Source organism: Polyergus mexicanus, unplaced genomic scaffold, assembly GCF_030449975.1.
Source record: "Polyergus mexicanus isolate NDT 795.1 unplaced genomic scaffold, iyPolMexi1.0 SCAF_2, whole genome shotgun sequence".
Taxonomy (NCBI): Eukaryota; Metazoa; Arthropoda; class Insecta; order Hymenoptera; family Formicidae; genus Polyergus; species Polyergus mexicanus.
In genome coordinates this window covers 8787354-8812795 of record NW_027223322.1, presented here as the reverse complement: position 1 = coordinate 8812795, position 25442 = coordinate 8787354, and the positions used below count along the sequence as shown (strand labels likewise).

General features: G+C 34.0%; 1 protein-coding gene across 1 annotated transcript in view; it reads left to right on the top strand.

Moving 5' to 3' along the window:
• The first annotated feature begins 1062 nt into the window (after window positions 1-1062).
• The window catches only part of LOC138944801 (carbonic anhydrase-related protein 10-like), a 253528-nt gene continuing 229148 nt past the window's right edge, over window positions 1063-25442 (top strand). Inside the window, exons 1-2 of the mRNA XM_070315809.1 lie at window positions 1063-1238; window positions 1409-1539. The gene's annotated coding sequence lies outside the window, so the exon portion shown is untranslated. The remainder of the gene's footprint in view (window positions 1239-1408; window positions 1540-25442) is intronic.

Below are 25442 nucleotides of genomic sequence, written 5' to 3'. Positions count from 1 at the left end.
TGTTGGTTCTAAAAGTAAAAACCAATCACGTACGATTGCAACCCAATTATTGACTCCGCTGAACGCATCCTGTGCAATAATCGAACACACCGTCGCCATCTTATTTGAATTGCTCCGTGTTTTTCTTGTATATCGTTGATCGACCGCTAATTACCTAAAAGTGTGAAAAAGATATTTTTGTAATGTGTTTCACGTAAAGTATAAGTTATTGTATATTAAATTACGTATAAATTGTATTAAATTCGTGATTTCGATGTCTAATAATTTGTATGCCTGAGATGTATGGAAAAATTCTAACTCCGTTTTATGTGTCACGCCGTGGAAAGGCGTACAATGTATATGATTATCATCAGGTATGTATATGCCGTTTTATAATTTATAGCTGCACATTGATATTATTCTTTGTATTCTTGTAGTACTAAAAATATTTTTGTTGATTATTTTATATATAGTTTAATAAATATTGCGAAAAAAGATAAATATAAATATTGGTTTTGCATTCGCAGGCGAACACACACACACACACACACAATTCATATGGCTAAGCTTTAATAAATCGCAATATATATATATATATATATATATATATATATATATATATATATATATATATATCTATTTTTGTGCGAAATTATTTATTATTTCCGAGCTCACTTAATAATTAATTTTTTTGATTAAAATAGACTCGGTAAATTTTGCGCATCTTTGATATGGTACTATAATATACTTTTCAAGCAGAACAGAAAATCATAATAATATCGTAAGTGACATCGTAATGATTATCAAAAATTAATGACTTTTCCGTCATTAACTTTTGATAATCATTACGATGTCATTTTGACATTATTTTGATTTTCTGTTCTGCTTGAGTTCTATCTTCACTCTTTCGAATTCGTATCGATAAAAGTAGTATATATCTGATGAGGTACTTCAAATTCGTCTTGGTAAAGGTAGTATCCCGTAAGATGTCGCTAGATACATTAGCCGCGCGAGTTTCCGTGCAAATTAGTCGCACGAAAGCGCCATTTGCATTTGGAGCGCAAAGTACAGTGCCACAGAAGTGTGTCGTTATTTCTATATTCTTCTTTATTAATCGCAATCGCGGTAATTAACATGTTGTGCGAAATGAAAATCTATGCAGTATTTTTATTTTAGAAGAGCAGAAAAGAGTGCAAGTTATCCTTATAAGAAAAATAGGAATATTACGATATATTAATATAGGCGTTCGTGAAAGTTAGGTGAATATCGATGTATGTGCGTATATCTTAGATATATTTAATACAAATAAAATTATTTGTAGTTAAAAATTGAGTATTGAGAATATAAAGAATATATATATACACTTATATATTTGTACGTATATAATTATCATAAACATTTTTCATTACATATACAATTCTTTTTCCAGCAGAAGTGAGAGAGAGAGAGAGAGAGAGAGGGGGGGAGGTGGATGAAGAGAAAGGGAGAACGAGCGTCTTCAGAGGAATAAAATTAGTACTCTTCTCGGATGTATGGTGTGGTCTTCGGATGCAGCTAGGGGTGAGTAATAAATTACTCAACTTTTTTTGAAATTTGTCTTATTTATGATAAAATTAGATTTACGGCATTTGTACAATTATTGCGATATAATTTGTTTTATTTATCGATATGATCGATCATGGTTGGGCATTGCCATAGCTGAGATGTGCAAATATACATATAATATAATGTATATGAAACTTCATATATTCTTTTTCACGAATTTTTTCGGGAGAAAGGGTTAAGATGCGTGAATACGAATATATATATATATATATATATATATAACCATAGAGGTGCCTGATATACACGGTGTCTCTGATTAAACACATTTTTTCTCTGCCATATATGTATATATGTATGTGTATATACAGCTTAGAAAAATAATTAATTATATAAAAATAATATGATATAAATATAATCAAATAAAAATCTTTCATAAAGATGGCGTGTTATAAACATGTAAACCATATAATAAGTAAAATATATTTAATAGAACTATATATAAGAATATATACATTTATATATACATTACATTATATACTATGGTACAGAAATTTACAAGAAATTTGGAAAATTAGACAAGAAATCACAATTTTCTGGAGATTAAAATCTTGGAATTCAAAGATTTAAAATTTAGGATTAAGGCTTTTTTTAAATAAACTAGGAGCTATATAAAATAATCGTATGTTATTTATATGTGTAGATATATATGTAAATATATGTATTTTAAAAAGAAAGAGATTTTAGTAGATATGTATTTCAAAAATTATATTTCAAAAATTTTGAAAGTTGACGATGTGCCAAGATATTAAGTCCATAAATGCTATTATTTGAAAATTTAAACATCTTTAAAATATAACATTATTAATAATAAAATTCGTAATTATTTCTAAAAATAAAAGGATATAACGATTCAATGATTTTAGGAAATTGTCGAAAAGATACATGCTCGCGAGGACACGGTTCTATATTCATTTGTGAGAGGAAAAATGAGGAATCAGAGACACTCGGTATAATCGCGCCACCACAAAGAATCCATAAAGGATTAGGCTGGCGCGTTTTTCGTGCGGCACCGAAGTAGAGACACTTTAAACTCTGCGACATACTTGTGTTCCTGTGAGCATAATAACGCGCCGCTATTAACCGTGAGCTTGTATTAAGCACTCGAGGAAAAGCTTTCATGCACTTAACGACAAATAATGCGACGAGTGCTACCAGTAATGGTTGTTCGCGCGGTGACTTTTTCAAAAAGTCTACGCTGTTAAAGATAGTAGAGATACATCTATGTATTGCTACAATCGGAACTATATGTATCAAAATTTATATATATTTCATGTGATTCAAAATTAAATTTTTAACGGAATAAGTTTTCTTGCAAAAGTTTTTGCAAATTACAGAGAAGTTCGTAAAGAGAGAGAGAGAGAGAGAGAGAGAGAGAGAGAGAGAGAGAGTTTTTGAATACTTTCATAAAGTCTGAAAGAAATAAAAGTTCAAGTCAACTCCTTTTTCGAAAAAATAGCTTTTTAAATGGAAAATGCTATTTGGCATGTATATATTTTTCTACTTTATATATAAATTAGATATTAATTCATTAATTAGCAAGTTTAAAACAAGTTAACATGCTCAATTCGCAAAGAAGCTAGCAAGTTCAGTATATTGATAAATGAAAAGGCATTAATGGCATCTGCTTTAAAATACTGACTTATTGAATAAACATTCTAGATTAAAAATGCAATATATTGTTTGCATATGTATTTAGTACTCAAGTATCACAATTCGTTCTTTATTCTCATCCAATTCCGCTTTAAGTCTTCAGTGTGGTCGTTTCGACCGAGAAGAGGAGCGCGAATATGGTATAACGCTCACGCGCGAGGATCGAGCGTCAAGCCGGATAGCGCGAGAGGCGAAGAATTAAATAAATTTCATCCCTCGTGCCCCCTCGTCCCTCGCGCTGCATCCTCGAGTTCGGAGATCAACGCGCCAGGTATGACGCCGCGCAACAAATGTCGCGTGAAATGCGATTTCGGGCCGCGACGGTGGGTTCTCATTCGATGATTCTCGTTACCCTTGTTACAAGTTCGGTGGGGTGGCGGAGAGGAAGTTGCGGAAGCAAATTGCGCGCGAGACCGTGAGAATAAATTGTCTCCAGTAGCGGCGACGACTCTCTTCCGCGCGCGCGACGTGGGTGACGACGGATGTTGGGAGGGCGATGGAACGGACGACCCGTTTCGCGTCGCGAGTTCTTCTTTTTTTTCCGTCACCAGCATTGTTGTCTCAACGCGTCTGCCCGCGAATATTTAGTTACCACGGCAGCCCGTACTCGTTACAGTTTCATCTCGCATTACCAGGTACGTGCGACGATTCTGTGCTTGCCCCTGCCTCCGTCTCCCCGTTTACACACCGCGATCGTTGATCCCTCGAGTTACCTCGTTGTTGTAGGTCTACTTGCCGCTCTCCTTCACGTAACATCGTAATTAATTTAAGAGGCATTAATCGTCTTGGGCGCCGGTGGCGAACAAGGAGTGGCGGAGAAGACAGGTGTTGAATGAGCACCGCGACTTATTGCGCGTTATTGCGATATATTTTTCTCAATATGACATGGAGTGCCTCGTATACACAAGTATCTTATTATATCTTCTTATAAAAATACAGTATGTTAAAATACTTCTGATATAATTATTTTTATATATAATTAAGTTATTTCCTATACTATATAATTATACTTGAACAAAGCTTATACTCCGTTAAATTTTATCTTTCCACATTAAACCGTATCTTATTCAGTCTGAAACAAAGAAAACCCGATAATTTAGAATTCCACAAATATAGAACGAAGGATAAAAGCTAATATTAATATTCTTTGAAAATAAATTTAGGTAATCAAAGTTTTCGCATTTGTTAATTAAGTATAGCCCGGTTGGACATTTGATCGATATTGATTACAGTTATTATATATTCGTGTCTAAAAGATTAAAACGTGGTGTCGTGAATAATCGGTGTGATTATTGGACGACAAACGCGAAGAGAGAGTTCACGAATATATTATTACAATTTGCTGGCAATTCTCGTTCATACTTTTTTGGAACTTGAAGATCGCTCGGTATACTCTCTTTCTTCCTTGTTCTTAAAAGACTTCCTTTCTGGCTAATAGTCTGCCACTCGTGCTTCCGCAACCGGGGATGTATATTACAGTCTCTTCTTTATGGCACGACGAAATTTGCGTGCAAACTACAATGTAATTGGACGTCGCAAAATACAAAAATTTACAAGATTGTAATATGATATTCTTCATACCTAAGAAAATGTTGGATAAATAGAAAATTATTTGTATTATGTTTTCATTTTTTAGTTTCCAGTTTTAATTAATATTACATGACAAGTCAAATTATTTATATAATTGCTGAACAATTAAAAGTTCAAAACACCTTATTATAACGGTCACAATAAAGGATATGGATCCATAATCTTTATTTTACTTTGAGATTAAAATTTACTTCATTTATTTCTCATTATAATATAATGAATATAATATATTAAAATAATATAATACATTCAATTATATTTGATTATATAATTATGCAATTATCTTTAGCAGGAAAACTAATAATATAATGCATTTGTATTTGATATCTATTTTTCCGCGATAAACGAGATATGACATACTTTTCTTCGTGTCAAGTCAAAGCAAAGAATGGAAGAAAAACCAATGCATACGGCATGCATACGGAAGCGGAATGACACGGCCATGTGTTGCAACCGGTGGTGTATGTTTAAACGAAAGATGCTAGTGACGAAATCGGTTAATGCTTTTCTCTCTCCCTCTCTCTCTCTCTCTCTCATTCTCTTTGTATGAAAAAGGAGTTGGGGGTGAAGGAGAGAATCAGGACGCGGTAGGCGGTAGCAACCGCGTAAGCGGGAAGATGAAGAAGCAATTATTCTAATGGAGGCTTTGGGAGGATTGTAGCCGAGACAAGTGAGGTAATCCATGAATAATACCTGCACCCCTTTTCGGGCACATTCCACCTCGTGAGTCTCAGCTTCCACCCGTCATCCGTCGTCCTCTCATCGCTCCGACGATGACGCCTGTTTGTTGTCCTCCTTCTACCTGCTGATATTATGCTAAACTCCGGTAATCCTTAAATGCCATCTCAGTCTCTGCCGTCGCGGATAGAGTCCGAATGTCTCGCATAACGTAGGCGAGCAATCCACCTGCTCCGCTCTTCTCCTTGCCCCTCTTCGTTCCTTCGTATCGTCCCCGGGTTCACGAACTCACCTGAACAGAATTGTCTTTGTTCGGTCTCTCGATGATAATTGGAAGTACAGATGGAAATTCTCAGGGAACTAAATAGATCCGCGGAAATGATGACAGAGAAACGACGAAGATTATCAGCAATGCTTTATTTCATATAATAAACAAATGTAAAAATTATAATTGGTAGCATAATACGTACGCGTATGTGCGTATATGTACCATATATGTGTAGATATAAGAAATTATTTCTCGTTGTCTACCACGTATCATCGCGCTATAAAACACGTTGAACATCTTAAAATGACAAATACCATAAATTCGATGACGATGATCGTTCGATGTTGTATTACCACGCAGACGACTATCAACCGGCAAAGTTGAGGGATTTTTGCGAGGCTATTGAGAAATATAGATGAAAACGCAAGTGGGACTCAAAGGAAGGCGAGCGGATCGTGCTTTAAGAGTAGGTTTCTAATGGCTCGGTCTCCGTTTTTTCCGAAGCTTACTCTCGCTTCTCTGTTTTTCGAGCTTCTTTTTCTTTTACTACCATCGTCAATACACAATTCACACAAAGAAAGAGGGAGAGAACACACTATTCTACATTACTATTCTTTTAGAGACCACGATTACAACTGTGGTGCAATTCTTGTATCTAGGATAAAATCGCAAGTAATCATGAAAAGTGGGGATTATGTCTGCGCGAGAGGAATTGAAGGCCAAATGATGAGAGAGAGAGAGAGAGAAAGAGAGAAAAAAGGGGGAGAAAGAGAAAAAGATATAAAGGGAGAAAAAAGTTAGCAATGTGGGAAGAGGTTGCTGTACAAGTTGCAGCAGTATCAGAACTCGTGCAATGTTGCATCAAGCGACTGATGATGCACTTAGGATTATTAATAAAGCTTATAGAATGATGGCGTGTTCTCACTGAGCGTTTAACGTTGGCCTTACGGGCAGTTCATTCATATTCAGTGAATTTCATTTTGTTATCTAAGCAAGGCTGATTTGATGCTATTTCCATGTTTTTTTCACAAACTGAGATTTTTAAGGTATGCATTAAAAATAAATAAAAGATCAAATTATAACATTATATTCAAGCAAATAACATAATCCATATTTTTAATATTTTTATTATTCACGAATAAATTCCGTTTTTACTTAATTCTGTCTATTTAATTCTATATGTATGATATGGCAGAAATTTTTATTATTTTAAGCAAATAATATCCTGCTGCATATATATACTTTTGTGCTCAACATATAAAATATCTAGGCGCAAGATATAAAAAAATCCCTCGCCTAGATATTTTATATTTTAAGAAAAGCATATATATATACAGCAGGATATTATTTGTTTAAAATAATGAAAAAAAAAAATCTGTTTATGTGTATATATATATATATATGTATATACAATATATATTTATATGACATTATATATATGTATACATAATATATATATTTATATGACATTATATATCAATGATAAATAATAATGTTAGTTTAACATAATATGTAAATAATTGTACTAACGATAATCGTATGTCATGTACAAATAAGTATGTATCGTGAAGCGGTAACCGCGGACATTTATCACGTAGTACGAATAGTTGGAATAATTGTGTGACATGGGAAATTAATTCAATATTATTAATCACAAATAAAACAATAATTTAATAGTAATTATTAAATTGTAGCAGACATACATTTCTTTACTCGATATAATCAGACATTAACGAGAAGCAATAGAGCCCGCGACTAATCATACCGAGTGCTAATCATATTTGAAATTTGATATGGCTATAAAGTTTCGACATCTCGTTCGCTTATCGGCCACCACTATTTTGCAAGCGAGATTCCGAGTCTCATTAGAATAATCGCGATGTTGTTAAATAACGTTCGTTAAAGCAGCTTGCAAATCTGGGATAGGGACATCGCGACGAAACTTTGCCATTATTATGATTATACACGATAGGAGTTTTATTCTTTACGGATAATTTGCTATTAGAATACTATTTATCACTATATATTTTTAAAATAAATGTATTATAATAGAAAATAATTGAATAACGTTCGTTAAAGCAGCTCGCAAATCTGGGATATGGACGAAGTTTTGCCATTATTATGGTGTTACACGACGGTAGTTCTATTTTTATCGAATAATTTGCAACATTTGTTATTAGAATATTATTTACTATTATATACTCTTAATAAATGTATTATAAGAGAAAATAATACTCTTAATACATAGTATGTATATAGTTACAACATAAAATATTATTTAAATTTATATTGTTTAAATTTTAGATTATTAATGTAATTTTATAGACATGTCTTTTTATTATTTAATGATTTAAAACCCGTAGATAAAGGTATATTAGATTAATACCTTAAAAACGAACAAAGAATAACAATGGCACATATTATAGTTGTTTCTATAATAAACTCCTAATTAAGTCTAATCTCGACTCGATAAATTATTTGATTTTGAGCCAGAGACTTTTTCTGAAAGTTACAATCAAGTATTTCTTCGGCGTGACTGTTTCGTAAGCGAGACCACCCAAGGGAATTTGAAAGTTTCTCTCGTTGAGGGTTGAATCAGCCTTTCCGGGGTCATCGGGGATGTTTTACCGCGAAAGTCGGAACGTGTGCGAAAAGTTTCCGTTTTTCTTCATGAGTCCTTGTTTGCGTCTTGATATGCTAGGATGCGCATTTATTTTGCAGCGCGAAATAGACTGTCGGGAATTTGTGAAATGAAGGAAGCGGTGGGGTGAGGGGTCTTTGGCTGAGTCCACTACCTGTTGCTGCCGTGTGGACAATAAGTAAGTAGCAGAAGTTACGCTCGGATTTTTAATCAGTCTAGACTATCGCTCGACTTTTATACCATAGAAACAAATTATTCACTCTTTTTCGCATCTTTTATAATGCTTCGAGTTTTTTTTTTTATTTTTTGTCGTAACGTCTCCTGAAATTTTATATATATAAAACTGTTTTTTTTTTTTATTTGTGATAAGTTTTTGAGATAAGTTTATTTCTAATAATGCATTTAAATCAATATAATACATAATAAATTTTTGCGAGCAAATTAAATTGTGTAATTCAGTTGTAAAAAATTTAATAGATTCTCGGAATCCGTTAAAATTGTCGACATTGCAAAACATAATTCGAAATAAAATAAATTTTATATCAATCTTTGTATTATTGAATCGTAAAAATAATCCGCTTACTATATGCCAAGTTAACGCGAGCAACAAAATCTTGAAAAATTACGATTGTTTATGATTCTCTTCAAAATTAGCTGTCGGAAATATATCCGTGGAAAGTTTCGCCAAATACACTTTTACATTTAGGTCAATACGGCGCGCATCGAATAGCAATATACGAGTCCAAGTTTCAGTTGGTCGACCCCTTCGCCTTCGATCTTAAGTAACGAGTTGCTCGATTGGACTTCGTACTTCTTTCTCAGTTCTTTCAAGATAGTCTTAAAGTTATACTGCGACGGAAAATAGCAGTCAACGGGGACCAGTATTATAGCACACACTCGACGATATCCATAAATGGCTATTATTTGTATTAATCTTTGATGTTCTGAAACTTTTGACTTAATATTCTGGAGAAAGACGGAATCCCTCGTCTCTAGCGAGTCTTCAGAGGGAAAAGAGGCTACAGCTGAAACTTTTCTTTCGCAATACATTTTTATAAAAATTCCATATAGTTCTATATATTCCTCGCTTCCGCTTTGATTTTTATCGAGTTGACAAACTTGAAAGACATTATCTGTATATTAACGCAATATAAAAATTAATAATTTTTATGTCTGAAAGAGCGATTACTCTTGATACGTTATTGATACTCTTGATACTGATGTGTTTCGTCGCGATCGATTAATATTCTTCGTGGAATTCCGTCCGGCGAAAACTTGCATCCGCGATACTCCCTCTTCTCAGAATTCCGCGGGCGTACGCCGTGAGATTAATATTGACGGCTTCGAAAGTGCGCACCGATACGCACGATGGAGCAAATTTAATTTTCGTGTCTCGGAAATAAGCAGCAGCGAGAAGACGCGAGGGAGCCAGCCTTGCTGGACTGCGGGGCTTTCTTCTTCGCATTGGTTACGGTCCGATGCGAATCTTCACAACCAAGAATATAATTAAAACTTTACCGCGGCATCTACAACAATACCCTCTCGTTGTCGATATAAATCAACGAGCCGAACAAGTAAATTAGCGGAAAGAAACATGCTTCGGTTGCTCTCGCTGGAGAAAGACTTGATCAATCGATATCGGTACGAATGCAATGATAATTTCATTGCGAAAATCAATAAATTTCATGGCGTATTTTAAGGTTCTGTGTTTCTAATGTTCAAGTCCTCATCATAGGGATTTATTTCCATTAGATATTTCCATATTAATTGAAGTCAATTAAAAATTTATAACAACGCTATAATTTTTTGATATAATCAACGAGTTATAAAAATAATAAATTACATATATCTTATATATAAATGTCAAACAATTGATGAAATTGTACGCTCGTAACAACACGATAATCCGTATTTCGCTAATTAAAATTATTCATAATCAAGTTACGTAAAAAATGCGCTTACAGTCAGCGAATCGTGCACATGACGTATGTACGTACATACGTACGTTTCCGTACAGAGTGGCCAATAAAGTATATGACCGCGTGATATCAGAGAGATTGCTCGAACATAGCCGCGAAACAGAGATAGAGCTGAGTGCAAATTGGACGCCGGAAATACGCGCATCGTTTGTCATGCAAATACCTTCCGCCGCATTCGCGGAAAAGCGGAATGGTGATTCGAGGAAAAAAAGAGAAAGAGATACGGGTCGCGGGCTTTTCTAATTTATCCGAAATGCCGGTGCCTCGTTCTAGCTCTTGCGGCTCTCTGGCTGGCTGGCTGGCTCCAGGCAAGGGCAAGAGTAAGAGCAATATCCATTAGCGAACTATATATACCGCATGCGCGAGTCTTGCAGCACTACTGAGAGAGAGAGAGAGAGAGAGAGAGAGAGAGAGAAAGAGAAGAAGCACCGTGTAGATCTGCTTGTCTATGATAGAAAGCAGATAAGGGCCACCGAAGGAGAATAAAGCGGATTTGAAGAGGAAACAATGCGCGAAGGTGGAGGTTATTTATCGTGTTTCGGGCGACGAGAGCCTGAAGGCGTTGATAAACGCGCGAGCCAGCATGAAACTTATTACGATAATAAAAAGAAGCACACGATTGATAATGGCACAATTGATAGCGGCGAGATCAATTTTGTAGTTTTGTACTGTGTTGAGATTCCCATAAGAAATAAACTCGCGGTTATACAAACTGTTGAAGGTTTTAGTATTTCGGCGAAGTAAACGTCAAAGTGGTTGATCGATTAATTTTTAGTAAATATTTCTGTTCAATAATATTATAATTTAGTCCAATAATATTTTGCGAGCCGGGATATTTATAAAATAAAAAAAATTAATACATTGCTTTTTGTTAATTGTTGGATATGTCAATTCGCATTTATATAGAATTTTAATTATCACATATAAAATAATACATGCTTTCTCTTAATAATGGCATGTAATTTTATATAGAATCCAGATGTACGCAGATAGTAATAATACAAGTTTGGGCCCTGTCTTATAACAGCACTTGAGGCTATAACACAGAGAGTTTGTCTCTAATAGCGTTCTATCTCTACTATTTACCAAAGTTCTAGAACGTAATATTGCAACGGTCATATTGCCATACGAAGTAATATGTCGTACGTTTATGCCTAATGTTACATTCGTCAATATTAAATAGTCATTTGCAAATACAAAGTCTCCACCGTCCAACTTTTTACACATTATCTAATAACCGAATTTTCTTTTAATTTAAAAGAAAATTTGAAGAATAATTCTTTTTATAGAAGTAAAAACGAATGGAAATACAATGTAGACCGAGAATGATTGCTATCAATTTCATGTCACAATGCTATGATCGTCGGGATCATAGAATAAAGCGAAGTACGTTGATTAACGAGTATCGTTTCGTCGTTATCCTCTCGGCACCAACCTTATAAGCGTTAAAGGGCTGAAGAATCTATGGATCGGCGCTCTCCTTGTTAAATGGACGCCTATACAAACTGAATCAACGTCAGCGCTTCTGGCGATCATTTATCACTCTGTTCCTCAAGAACACTCGCTTACTCTCCTCCGGTCCATTTCCTTCTCAGGAAATGCCTGCTTCATGTAAGTTACCAAACAACTCGACGCGACATTAGATGTTATCGAAGAAATATAGCAATACGCGACAAATTGTAACAACCATTCAAATATGACAAAACAATTGGAAATCAGAGTCAAATTTTTCTTGAGGAAAATTTTATTGATTTAGTTAATATTTTTAATAATAATCATAAAATCTTTGATAATTAATGTTTGTTTCTTTATGTTATTATATGTATCAATTTATCTAGAACTTGTTATATTTCTTTCTCAACTTCAATTTTACATGTGTACTGATAGTTAAAGTGTCAATTCGAATTTCTAATGTAATACTTAAAAATTGAATGTACAAAAATCGAATCTACTTAAAGCGTGTTGCTTACGTAGCAAATATTGTTTTTGTTTGAAGTATAGTTCCCTTCTCTACACATATTCTATTCTTCGTAAGTTTATTGACGTTATTCTAGTGGCTTTCAAATTTTTTTTGCATTATCAATGGAGCTGTAATCCTTTTCTCGTTTAGTCTCTTCCACTTTTGCGAGTTATGAAACAACAATCGACGAAAGTTGAATAGATAAGACTCAAAGTGAAATCCTCTTCTTATTTCATCAAAAGTTTCTTTTGCTGAAACTATTTAATTTCTAAATTTTGCCATAAACTATATTTATATATACATATATTAATAAATGAATTATTTACGTGAAAATAAATGTTTATTTACGATAATAATTAATCTACTTTAACGCAATTTATATCTTTAATTGATTAAAGCATTAGTGCTTAAATACTATGTATTGATTTTTATTATTGTTATTTAGATTTCTTCTCACATAACAAATCGAAAATTATACTTCGTTTATGCTTTATTTTCATTTTTATTTTATTTTAAAAAATCTACTTTATTTTTTAAATAGAATGGTTATATTTAACCGCCTTTTTAACGATTATTTATTTGAAGTGCGCTGAAAAACTTGTGGCTTGATTTAATACGTGTACATATATTTGTATATATACAATATATATATATATATATATAATATACAATATATATATATATATATATATATATATAATATATATATATATATAATATATATATATATATATATTATATTTTATCGTTTATTGCTATAACGCGCAAAAGCAAAGTTATATATAATTTGATCTGGAAAAGAGATGTACGCAAATTATAAAAAAACAGTGTGCAAAATAATTGTTATTTCAAAAAATAATTATTGCGCGCAGTTAAATTTTTTATTGATTGATCTTTAAATAAGATATTTTTAATTATTTAATTGGAAAAAATATAGTGTGCAAAAAATTTTTTTGCATTATACTTTGACAAAATATGATAAATAACAATCTACTTTTTTTATAAATAATATAAGTAATTATATAAATCTTAAACACATACCCAATAATACACACACAATGTATATAACATATTTTATGCATATATTATTTATATAGAAATCTATTAATTTTTTATTGTAAACTTTTTATTGTATTTTATTAAAGATTTTATATATATAAAAATATATTATTTAAATTATTTTAAAGTGAAGTCTAAAATATCATTCGTCATCGATTTTGTGACGTATAACACACTGTTGTTTACATGTGATCTTATTGTCATTCGCGTATCGAGGCTCGGACGAGTAGGTAGTTTCGTCGTGTATCGTCGCATTACATTTCTCAACAAGATTAGTCTATACGATTACTAAATTACTAAATTACTTAATTGAGAACTTATAAACGTTATCGAAATGATGATTAGTCCATCAAGCATTTTCGACTGCCGAGCAATGTAATAAAAAATACGTCGAATGCGAATACGTCGGGACTGCCATATAAAATTCCACGTTTCATATTTTGCTGTTTAATGCGCGAACGATCGTAATTAATCGTGTTTTCGCGAGTGAACGTAGCGTGAATGTTATGAAGAAGGAGTAGCGGCGAAGGATGAACGTAAGAGGTTGCAAATCCTGGAAAGCATCAGATGACAGCGGAGCAACCGTAAAGCGAGTAATTCATGAGTTATTTAATTTATCATTTTCAAAAAATTAATTGATTATATCTCTGCGACATTTTATTTTACTATTTAAACATTATTGCGTAATATAATGCATATAAAATACTCTCTAGACATTAATTTAAATAAAATACTTAAAACATACTATAAAATATTAAACAATAAATTTTAATATATATTTTTATATATAAATATATATATATAAAATATTTCATACACATTGCGCGCATATTGTGATGTGTTTAAAGATTTATATAATTATTAATATTATTTATAAAAGATATATTGTGTTATTTAACATATTTATAAAAGTTTAATATAAAAGAATTTTTTGTACATTATATTTTTTAAAATTATTTACCCATTTAGTAAAATAATAAAAAATATAGCTGCGCGCAATAACTAATATTTTTTGAAACAATAATTATTTTGTACACTGCGTTTTATAATTTGCTTATATTTTTATTTCATAAATTAATGTTGTGTACGACAAAAAATAGTAAATTAAACAATCTTTTATTATTATCGTAGATTTTTGTTGCAGATAAAATCATATTCTAAAAGCACGTACGTCATAATTCACGCCAACCAAAGCATAAAAGTGTCCTTAGATATATCGAGCTGTTTTCTGATACGTGCTGTCTGCACCTCGATGGCTTTCGGGACTTTTTAGCCGTACCTCTAGAGAACTCTCCATGCTTTTCTCGTGTCGATTCAGCCTCTCCCTCCACCACTCTAACGAAAAGGGTTGGAAAACTCGTGGTCAGAATCGGGGTTGGATCTAGTAGAGAGAGAGAGAGAGAGAAAAAAAAAGATAGAAAGAGACGGAGAGAGGCGATATGCGGAGAGAGAGCCGACGGCGGTGGTGGCGGGTATGCGGATGAATAGCGAAGGTAGGGCGCGACATGAAAGGGGCGGCGGATCCGAAGCCCCGGGTCCAGGAGCGGAGAGACAGTAACGCTACTAATATGCAAATCTTATCATCGGATTTATTCGTCAGCCCCGCGACGAGTCGCGACTATAACGCTCCTATCTCTTCTCCCCCTCTTTCTCCCTTGTCTCTCTGAGCTGTCGTTCTTCCGCACGTCCTACATCGTTAATCCGAGTTAATAGTATGAATTAAGTGGATTATATTTCCTTTACCTGTGGAACGTCGTGAGAACGCGGCATAATTCGATTTCTAGGCGAGATGTTTAAGATGTTTTGGCAGAGACTCGCCAGTTCGCCGATAAGGAAATTCTCTCGATGGAAATTTTCGAAATTTACTCGATATACAATCCTCTTTTATGCTTATCCCTAACAAAGAATCTTCTTTTAAATTTTGATTATGTATCTATATTTTCGCGTCTAACTTTTATGTTGATTATATTAATATTGATTATTTATTCTGACTGCATATTCTTCGGTGAAATCTTAGTTAAAGGGAATCGAAGAAACGTATCGTCGAATTAAATATGATCGTTTGATAGTTTGAAACTAGTTGACAGTTTATGTTCAGAGTACATCCTTAACGGATCTCAGCTATTGGTCGAAGGTGCATTACCCTGTTCAAGGACATTATTGATACTTCATTATCCGATATTGGAAATTAATAGCAAGCGGGGAAGAGCAAGCGCGTTCAATGCCTTCCCTTTAAGTGCTCGTACGTTAATAGCAACGATATAACGAGCTGCCAATTAAAGCCGAACTGTTCTTACGCCGAAACGTTCAATCATTTATTAATTGTTAAGAATGATTTAAAAAATTATTATACAAAATATAAACAATTTGTTTATTAAAATGTCTTATTTCTCTCTCGTTTACTTTTTTATATAATTTATTTGAAATTGCGCGAAAACAAAAATCGTAATATTTTGATAAACGTCGTATTACTTGATCTTAATACATTTTTCTACGTAATACAAAATTTGGTATCTGGCAAAGATAATGGTAAAAACATTAACATCTCGTGAAGGATCAACGATAGCCTGAAGCTATAGAGGGAGCAAAACAGATTGGCATGCTGCATTTGTTTTATCTCCCGCGTGGCCTGTAAACTGAACTTTTGATCCACTCGACATGTGTACACGATTTCTCCCCGTAGCACAGTAGTAGCAATAATATATCTGAAAGCATCGGGCGTCTGGTTGGAAGCAGAAGTGATTTCATCTCGGTGTCGCTGGAAGGTAGAGACATTGACAGCTACAGTGGAAAAAAAAGAGAAAGGGGAGAGAAAAACGAAAAATGGGATGAGATTGAATTGCTCCGCGGGGACGAGAGGGAGGGAGGGACGGAGGATGAGCGAGAACGAGCGGGAAAATGCGAGGAGGAATGAAAGATCGGATAAGTGTTGCTGCCCTCTCGTCCTTCCTCTCGGCAGGGCACCTCGTGGTGGATGAATCGCACTTCATACCGATGAATAGCCATTACACATTCCTTTTTCGAATAGTCCGACGCGAATGAACTCGATCTTAAGGGAAAATTGGCGAGGTGCAAAGCGCGAATTAATTAACGAACCAAGACGTACACTAGTGGCGTAGTGATGATTTACAGTGACGAGTAATTATTACAGGAATAATTAACGATGTGTATGATCGGGCGAAAGAAATATATTTATTCTGACTGACAAATTAAACATTCCTAGCATCGCCTCGACGTGAGATGCGATGCGCAATGCATAATAAGTAAGAATAAATGATAAGATGATGGAAGAGGAGTGTGTCGCGAGTACTATCGTATTGCTGCATGGTGAAAATTGACAGCGTCAATTACATATACATATATCAATGCTCATAAAGAATATTTCAGAGAGGATTTTTTTATACGGCTCATATAATTTAATTCTCGATACAATTTAAAATAGATTTGTCTGTAAGAGAAAGAAAAATTTTGATTATTATTTTAATATAAAATATAAATAAAATATACATATATACAAAGGTATATATAATATTTTTTTTTTATATAAGAAATTTTAATTTGTCAGTCAAATAAATATATTTCTTTTGCACGATTATATGTATCGTTAATTGTTTCTGTAATAATTATTCGTCATTGTTAATTATCTATGCCACAAACTATTAACGTGCACTTAATTACTTATTACATCGGTAATTAGATATTGCTGCAAAATTAATCGTCAATTAAATTTTACAATTAAAATTAGGAGTGAAGAAAAGAAAATTAACTTGCGAATTAGGAATCCTTTATAGGAACCCTTTATTAAAGTATCATAGCAATAACGCTTTACAATTGATTTTATCAGGTTGATTTCTATAAATTTTTGTAATGAATTTATGTATATGATTTACATATTATAAATCAATAAATAATTATTAATTTCAATATTAATGTCAGTGAATTAATTAGAAAAGGTTAATAAAATTAATCATAAAACTTTGTTGGTACAATACTTTAAGGAAGAACTCTTGATTCGCAAGTGTGTACAATATTCATATATGTAATATCTATATATAAAATTTAATTGCCAATTAAATTCACACAATTATAACAATAAAAGGTAATAATTAATAATTAAATTGATAATATATTAACTGTAAAATACGACTTATTACAATATTGATTAAAAACAACCCCGTAATTTACTTATCGCTATTTCAATGCAGTTCGTTTCGATAAAAAAGCGTGTGCATCTCAGCGCTACGTTTCAAGCTTCACGTTGCTCTGAGATCGTTTACTTGGTGGTGGGCACTTAAGCTTCGATGGACCTTGCTTGGCAGAACGCGCCGTGCACTCTCGCCCGGATAAAACCACAGCTGGGCTCGCACGGAATTACGATTATTTATGACCCTGTGATCTAAACCGGAAATCTTCGGTCTATAGCAAAATTGCTTCGAGTCAATCTTCTTGTAAGCTCGCGATTTATAGCTGTAACTTTTATAGAATTTTCAGAAAATCTCAATATATCAAACATAACAATAGTACTGAAACATTAAAACATGCGTCAGCATATGCAATTTATTTTAATTCGAAATTATTATAATAATTGTACGTTTAAAACGCATCTTGAAAATTTTGATTATTGAATTCCTGTGTTTCAGGAAATTATTCTTATTTCGAATACACTTGATCTCTTTCTCATTGAAACATTTTATGCAATACACGTTTGAAATATGTACGTGCACGTAAAGGCAACGTATAAACGGCGAAACTATTTCGTGCGTTAAACTAAACGCGCGGCTTCGGGAAATGCTGTTCTTCAACATCATTTTCTTGATCGTGGTTTTATTCCGCTGCCTCGCGGCACGTGATACGCCTTCCTTCTTACCCCTAAATAAGACTGACCCGGGCGCTCCGTCTCCCTTGAAATATATAGTTAACTAAAAAAAGTAGCATTTTTCAAAGTTGATGCAACTTGTACGGACGTGAGCGTCCACATTGTAGCTACTTCTATCAATTACGTACATATATGATACATGCGTTGGCAGATGTATGTGGTATTGGACGTTTTTATATCGATTTCACCTGGTCGAAAGACTGCCGTATTAAATTGAAACATTTAGACTCACCATAAGTGAGTGTGAATATTTTCCATTCAAGGAAATATATTTTTTATCGATTTGGTCAAATATTTATAGAAAGAATTCTAAAAATATTTAAAAAAAATAGGATTTGATTAAGATAATCGAATGACAGAAACTAGATATTACATTATATATTTTGATTTTAAGCTAAAGATATTAAATAAAATCTAATTAAGTAAAGTACCAGAATGACATGAGAAAAAGTTTTCACCACTATAATACGATAGTTTATAGTTGATGTAGAATCAGTCGAAAAGCGATAGCAGGCGCATCGTGTGAACATCGATACATAAAACCAACAAATCTGGTAATCCACGATGGGCGAAAGTAGTTCACTAACATCAATTTCTCTACTTTATGGAGTTTCGTTACTTATTGCGCGCACGGTCCGTTACGCGTGCGTTTTACCTGTTGCCAGTCTTTATGGGAATTGAAGCCACTATAGATTGCTGCGCAATCAAATTCCGCATATTGACACGCATCGACCGAACAATTACTTCGGGATTCTAGCAATGCGCGAGCAGTACATTATTGAGTTATAGGCTGATATACAGCTATGCGGTCCTAAACTAGTAACTTTCGCAGGAAAACTTATGCAGTATCACACGGAGATACTCATGCAAATAAGCGCATTATTGAAACGGCGTACGTTCGGCGAATTAATAATTAAATGAAGTAACTTGCCTAGCGCGTGTTCCATAATTTTACTCCATATTGGGTTGATCTAACGCTGTCGAGAATTCAGCGGAATATCTATAAAATATCTATAAAATTGAATTTCGGCAGCTTATCATGTTTCAGAAAATATTGATCACTATTCTGTTTGAGAATAATTTAAAATAAAGTTTCAAATGTTATTATACATATTTGAATTAGATCAATAAGATCACGTTGACTTAAACACATGGCGTATAAAAATTGTTTAGCTTTGGCAATCAAAAAAATCTTCCGAATTTATTAAAACCTACGCGAGTGTGTACGCACACAAATTGCTTTTATCGATGATAGGATACATACATACGTACAATTCGCGCGTGTAGAGCAAGGAGCGCGTACATATGTGTTCATTTCGGTTTGTGTGTATGTGTACGTATGTATTCATTCACGCACGCATACAACCGAGGGAACGGCGCGAATGCGGGACTACTCTGGAATTAGAGCATGTAAGGAACGGTTGATGGGCGCGTCTCAGTAGTCGGCGAACTAGTCGGTTTTATGGGACGATGGTTTTACGAGCGCATCTAGCCCCCATCCACCACCCTCTAACATTTATCGGTTATTCGCGCAGGATCGGGTAGGGAAAAGGTACACGGACGACCTCCGATATCCCCCTCGCCAATGTATCCCTTGGAATCGTACACCGGGTTCATAGGCGGGGATCACATTCGAACCTCGGGGCTTTTCTTCGAGGCGAGCACTTACCGCGCCTTTTTGATCAGCCTAAGAGAGTTTCCGGTGACGTGGCGACCGGTCGTGGTTTTAGATCTTCGTGAAGCTCTTCAGGGAGAACTATTCGCGCGCGGATCGTTTACGCTGCGCTAGCTAAAAGCTGTGCTCGCGCATCATCGGGGTAGCACGGCAGGCACGTTAATTGCTATGGCGAGTAGTTCCAGAAAGTAGGATGGTTATATCGATATTGAAAAGAAAAGCCAGGGATGGGAAGTGGAGACGCGGTTTCACGAATTATGATTGCTCACTATTTCGATCATCTTACTCGAAAGACTTTACGTTATTGAATTGAAACATGTGCATCTGTTTTTATTTTTATACAACGTTTAATCAAATATATCATGTAAAATTAATAAAAAAGTTTAATAGGTTAAACTTTTAATAGAAAGTTTTTAACAAAAATATTTAGAGAGACATAATGTAAAATTTGTAAATGTTATTATTGAGTTTATATTATTATTAACATTCAAGATTGTTCTCACATTTTCATGCTTTTAGATATCGATGGTATAGCTGCGAATTTTTGTGTAATAATAGTTATTTCTTCGGAAGTTTCTTGTTCATCGCTAAAAAAAGGAAGCAAAGTATTAAATAAATTTGAACCTATATGTATTAGAGCTACAATATTTTTTCCGAGGTATATATTATTTATGAAATAGCAATAAAACAATAAAAGTTGATGTAGCTTATGTCCTTCGCGACTATCGAGACGCGATATCTTTGATAAGAAATTGTCGACTATGCTGACATTGATAGACACGGACTATAACGTCGGATAACTGGCCACTCATCGTCGGTGGTCTCTATCGACACGAAGATATCCTTACACGCGACAGTAACTGTTGAAGACGAGTACAACGAGAATTCCGACCTCGACATAAAAGGATCGAGGAGAAAGAAGTTTCCCTTCGGGGTATTTATGGCGGATTCGGAGGCAGAGGACGGTCCGAGATGACAGAACGTTATATCACGCCCTTTTGAGAACAGTTGGGTCGACGAGGCCGTAAGCAACTTCTGCACGAGAGATCAGACATCGGGAACGAGCTATGTACGTGAATTTCGGGATATATGCGCTTGTGTGTAGGTTTGCGTGTCTACGTGTATGTTGGTATCGATTGACAAGATGAGGCTGTTCGAGAAACCGGGAGGACATAAAGGAGATTGGACGAGGACGCGCGGCACGCGCGTAAACTCTATAGGTACCCATATCTCTGCCCCATTGATACCAATATCCGACTGCTTCTTCGTTATGTAGCCTCCGGAACCGACGATATCGCGGCGGTTCTTCGCGCGTATGCGTCCTCTTAAACCGAGTGGCGCGTGCATTTGGAAATTGTTATTTCGTTAAAATTTTCATCCAATAGAATTCTGATTACGCCGAACGATTAGCGTTACTTGCTATTGGCGTTTATTTCTCTCGCAGTTCACGTCTGAAAATTGTACGAGATGTAAGAAAGAGATTGTAATTATTATTGCAGAAATTTTGCATTATAGTCTAAAAGATGAATGTTTGATAAGAGAGACAAATAATCCATACAATTTATTTTTATTACTATTTATTTTTATTATAGTCTTTTCAAGATTATGAATATTTATGTCCATCTACGCGCATTATTAAAAATATACGTCACTTCCTTCCCCCTAAAAGAGGAAAAAAAAAAATATACAAAAATGATAGCTAAAGTTGAAAAAGTATTAACAAATTATTTTTCGAGAATGTTATGAGAATTTAATCGTTGCCCCTCCGGAAGTATACGAATTCCGTTTGAAACGTAATCCATGCATTCTTTATTCCAGCTAAGTGTGGCATGGCGCAATCCCGTTAAAACTTAAAATTACTCGTCCGCTACATAGTTAGAACCTTTACAAGATTGTCTGCATAATTCATGAATAATGTTGCCCTGATAAGTCCAGGGAATTACAACTTTCGTTAATACCGATATTACGGAAGAAACTTTCATCCCTTTGATGGATCTTGTATATCTTATTCTTCCTTCGTACCTTTCCTTATATAACACTTTACGCCGTTCAATAATAATTCAATATCATAATTTACATGTTGATAAACCAGAGTTAATACTTTTTATTTTTATTTTTTTATTTTTTTTTTGTAAAAGAACTGCTGCTTGTTTCCCATTCTAAATCCAGTTAATGCATACAATCAAGCCACATTGGAAATCGATTCGCGCGTGACAATACGGAATTACAATGACACGATACCAAGCGTTATACATTACGTATACGCACTAATGAAAGCTAATCACGGTTCAATGGTTCGCGGATTATTACCAAAGACTTGTCGCTCTATCTTTGACGCTTTTGTAATGTCAACGGTTTGGGGTCTGTGCGTGCGATTATGTCGTGCTTTATGTCATCGAAAAGACGAAAGTGGTTGCGCCGTATGTTTGAAACGACTCGTACCGTAGCTACGTGCATAGAAGTCGATGTATTAAACGTCTGTCTCTCAAACTACGCACGATGATTGACGTTTGAAATTCGTCGTGCCAGTCGTCGCGTATTTCGTTATCCGTTTGCGCGAAATCGTCGCGATTGAATCAATTCGTCGCTTCGGTCGGATATTCTCGGCGACGAAGATGTATGCGCAAATCTTATTTATTTAACGCTAGCTTGTTCTCGATTTATCGCGTTATGTTTCGGATAAATCTGAGATATTTAATAAATTAATGAAAAATAAATCGTTAACAGATTTTATTCCACATCATTTCATATAGTTATTTAATTATTAAAATTACAAACACAATTAATAAGCCAGATTTTTATTAAGATTATACATTTGCAATAAAATTAACAAACTCTCTGTTTATTAATGAGAAAGATTGCTGACAAATATCGTAGTACGGTATCTTTGCAATTCAATCCGTCTGTTAAAGATATTTCTAGATAAAAATTAATATCAATCTTGAAAAATAAATTTCCATAAAACTTTTGTATTATGGAAACATTTCGATATATTTCGATTGAATTACATTACTCAAGATAATACACTTGATATTAATCAAATGGAATGATAAGCCGCCGAATCTTCACTCTATAGAAAATAAGAATTTTCATTAAAATAATAAAATGAATAATAATGGAGTGGTTGAAATTTCTTCCATATGGTCGATGTGGTTTGTTACGGAGGCGGACGAGCAACGTTCGCGAAACGTCGATCGAAATGACACATCGATTCCGGCCGCAAAAAGACTGCGAGATGGCTATCGGTGACTTTTTTCCCCACATGTTTCCCTTGCGACCGGACCAGGTGTTTTCCGTCATGTTTGGCGGCGCGCACAATCGCGCGGAATTTGCGCCGGCGACGACGTGACGCGGCGGCGGCCGATGTTCACCGCTAGCCGTCGGCCGCGTGACGGATATGATATTGCCGGAAATGGGTACGCGATTTCCCGTGTGATCCATGCGCGCGTAATGCCGAATACAAATAGGATATGGATATATCCACGGAACGCTGCTACGCGACCGGCGGTGAATTATATACACAGACACGAGTATACTCTCTCTCTCTGTATGTGGAAAAGCGCCGAGGACCGGCCGTCGCGGTACCAGTGGCGTAGAGGATAAATTCTATGTCTATATATCCATACATTGGTTGTTTATTACGCGATTATCTCATCATGACTGTGTGAATGGCATGATTAGTACGATCAACCGTTCTTTTGACACAACGATCTCGCGTGGGAAGATCATTAGTAAACAAATTAATATCGCTTTCTAAATTTTATATATATATATATAAAAGTTTCATTGTAAAACATCTCTATTTAACCATATTAATAAAATTTTTAAAACAATTTTTTTCAAAGATTTTTATCCTTGTTAGTCTTTGATTCTCTAATGCCAAAACGGATCATTTGCGCTAACAAGAGTTTATTGATAAAATTGGTTTGGTTTGATGTCCTTCATAACGATCTGAAGTTTATCGGTTTAATTCTGGGACATCCTGTACATATGACTTACATAATACACATTTATATATTTTCAGCATTTAAATATATATTCCTTGCAAAATACAGAAAACAGAAGTGTGTATTATGTAAGTGATATAATATTGTTAATATTAACAAATTTTTATATTAAAATTATTTATTAATAACAAAAGAGAAGATATTCAAGATTATTTATCATTCTTTTCAATGCAAAGATTATAAATTTTACATTATACGTAATTTTAATGGATAAAGCTTTTAATGTTACAAATATGGATTAATTAATTAATTATAGTTAGAAAAGATTTGCAGATTATTTTAAATTTACGGATACGTCGCGGTGAAAATGGAAGTAAATTACGGTCTGATCGATCGTTGGGTTACGCTACTGCTAGTACAATATAGATATTGCGCGCATGGATCGCATATATATGAATAATCGGGCGGATATATTGCATAAATCGTTGCACTTTTGGTTCTGTAAGAAGTATGATTTATATTCTTCGATGATGTTAAAAGAAGATCAAGCAGAATGAAAAGGAAAATTAAGAAATATTTATTACAATTTTTGCATAATGCATATTATTTTTTTCGCGGGATATTATTTCTTCCCGATAAATTTATTATACAAAATATATCGTAAACAATTAAATATATGATAAATAAGTGTACTTGAAAGTAATTACTCTCTACTATTAAAAATGCATAATTAGTCATATATTTTAAGAACGACACCCAATGTATTTAAATTTTAAATAAATGTTTAGTAACATTTAACATCGAAAATGATTGCAAAAAGCTGTATTAAAATACATTGAATAATAATTAAATGTTAAACGAGAATTTAATTTTATGTTAATTTTTGTTTGAACGAAAATTTATCGCCGATTGTTATAGCTTTGTGAAGGATTAAATAATCAACGTGGGCAAAGCGAGGGTCGGGGCCGATAAAAATTGCTTTCAGTTTATTCGATGTGAATGTGCGATTTGTATATTTGTTGTATCGCCATTGCTCGGCATCGAAAAATTTGTCGAACGATATTTCAGAGATATTGCAATAAAATGGATATTCTTCCCGCGACATTATATCGTAGATTTATAGTCAAATATTTTTATAATTGAGACTTACCAACCGTGGTATGTATACGGTATGTATACAGATACGGCACACAAATTTGATAACGCGTACACACACGATTTGAATTTCAAATAGAAGACTAAATTCGAGGAAGTTGCTGGCGATACTTTGCGAAATATATCTTCGTGCAAATAAATAATTTTATTATTTTGCATTTCTCTTTCACATTGATACACATTTTATAATTTTCATATTATGATCTTCATACGAATATTAAAAATTTTTACAAATTTTCAGTATTTTTGAACATACTTTGTATCATCAATTTTTATTTGCGATCGCAAAAAATCCATGTCTTATTCTCTTTTATATGTATAAAAGCCGTTGAATTAAAATGATATAAAAAGGAAGACAATGTCGCGAAGCATATCGTCAT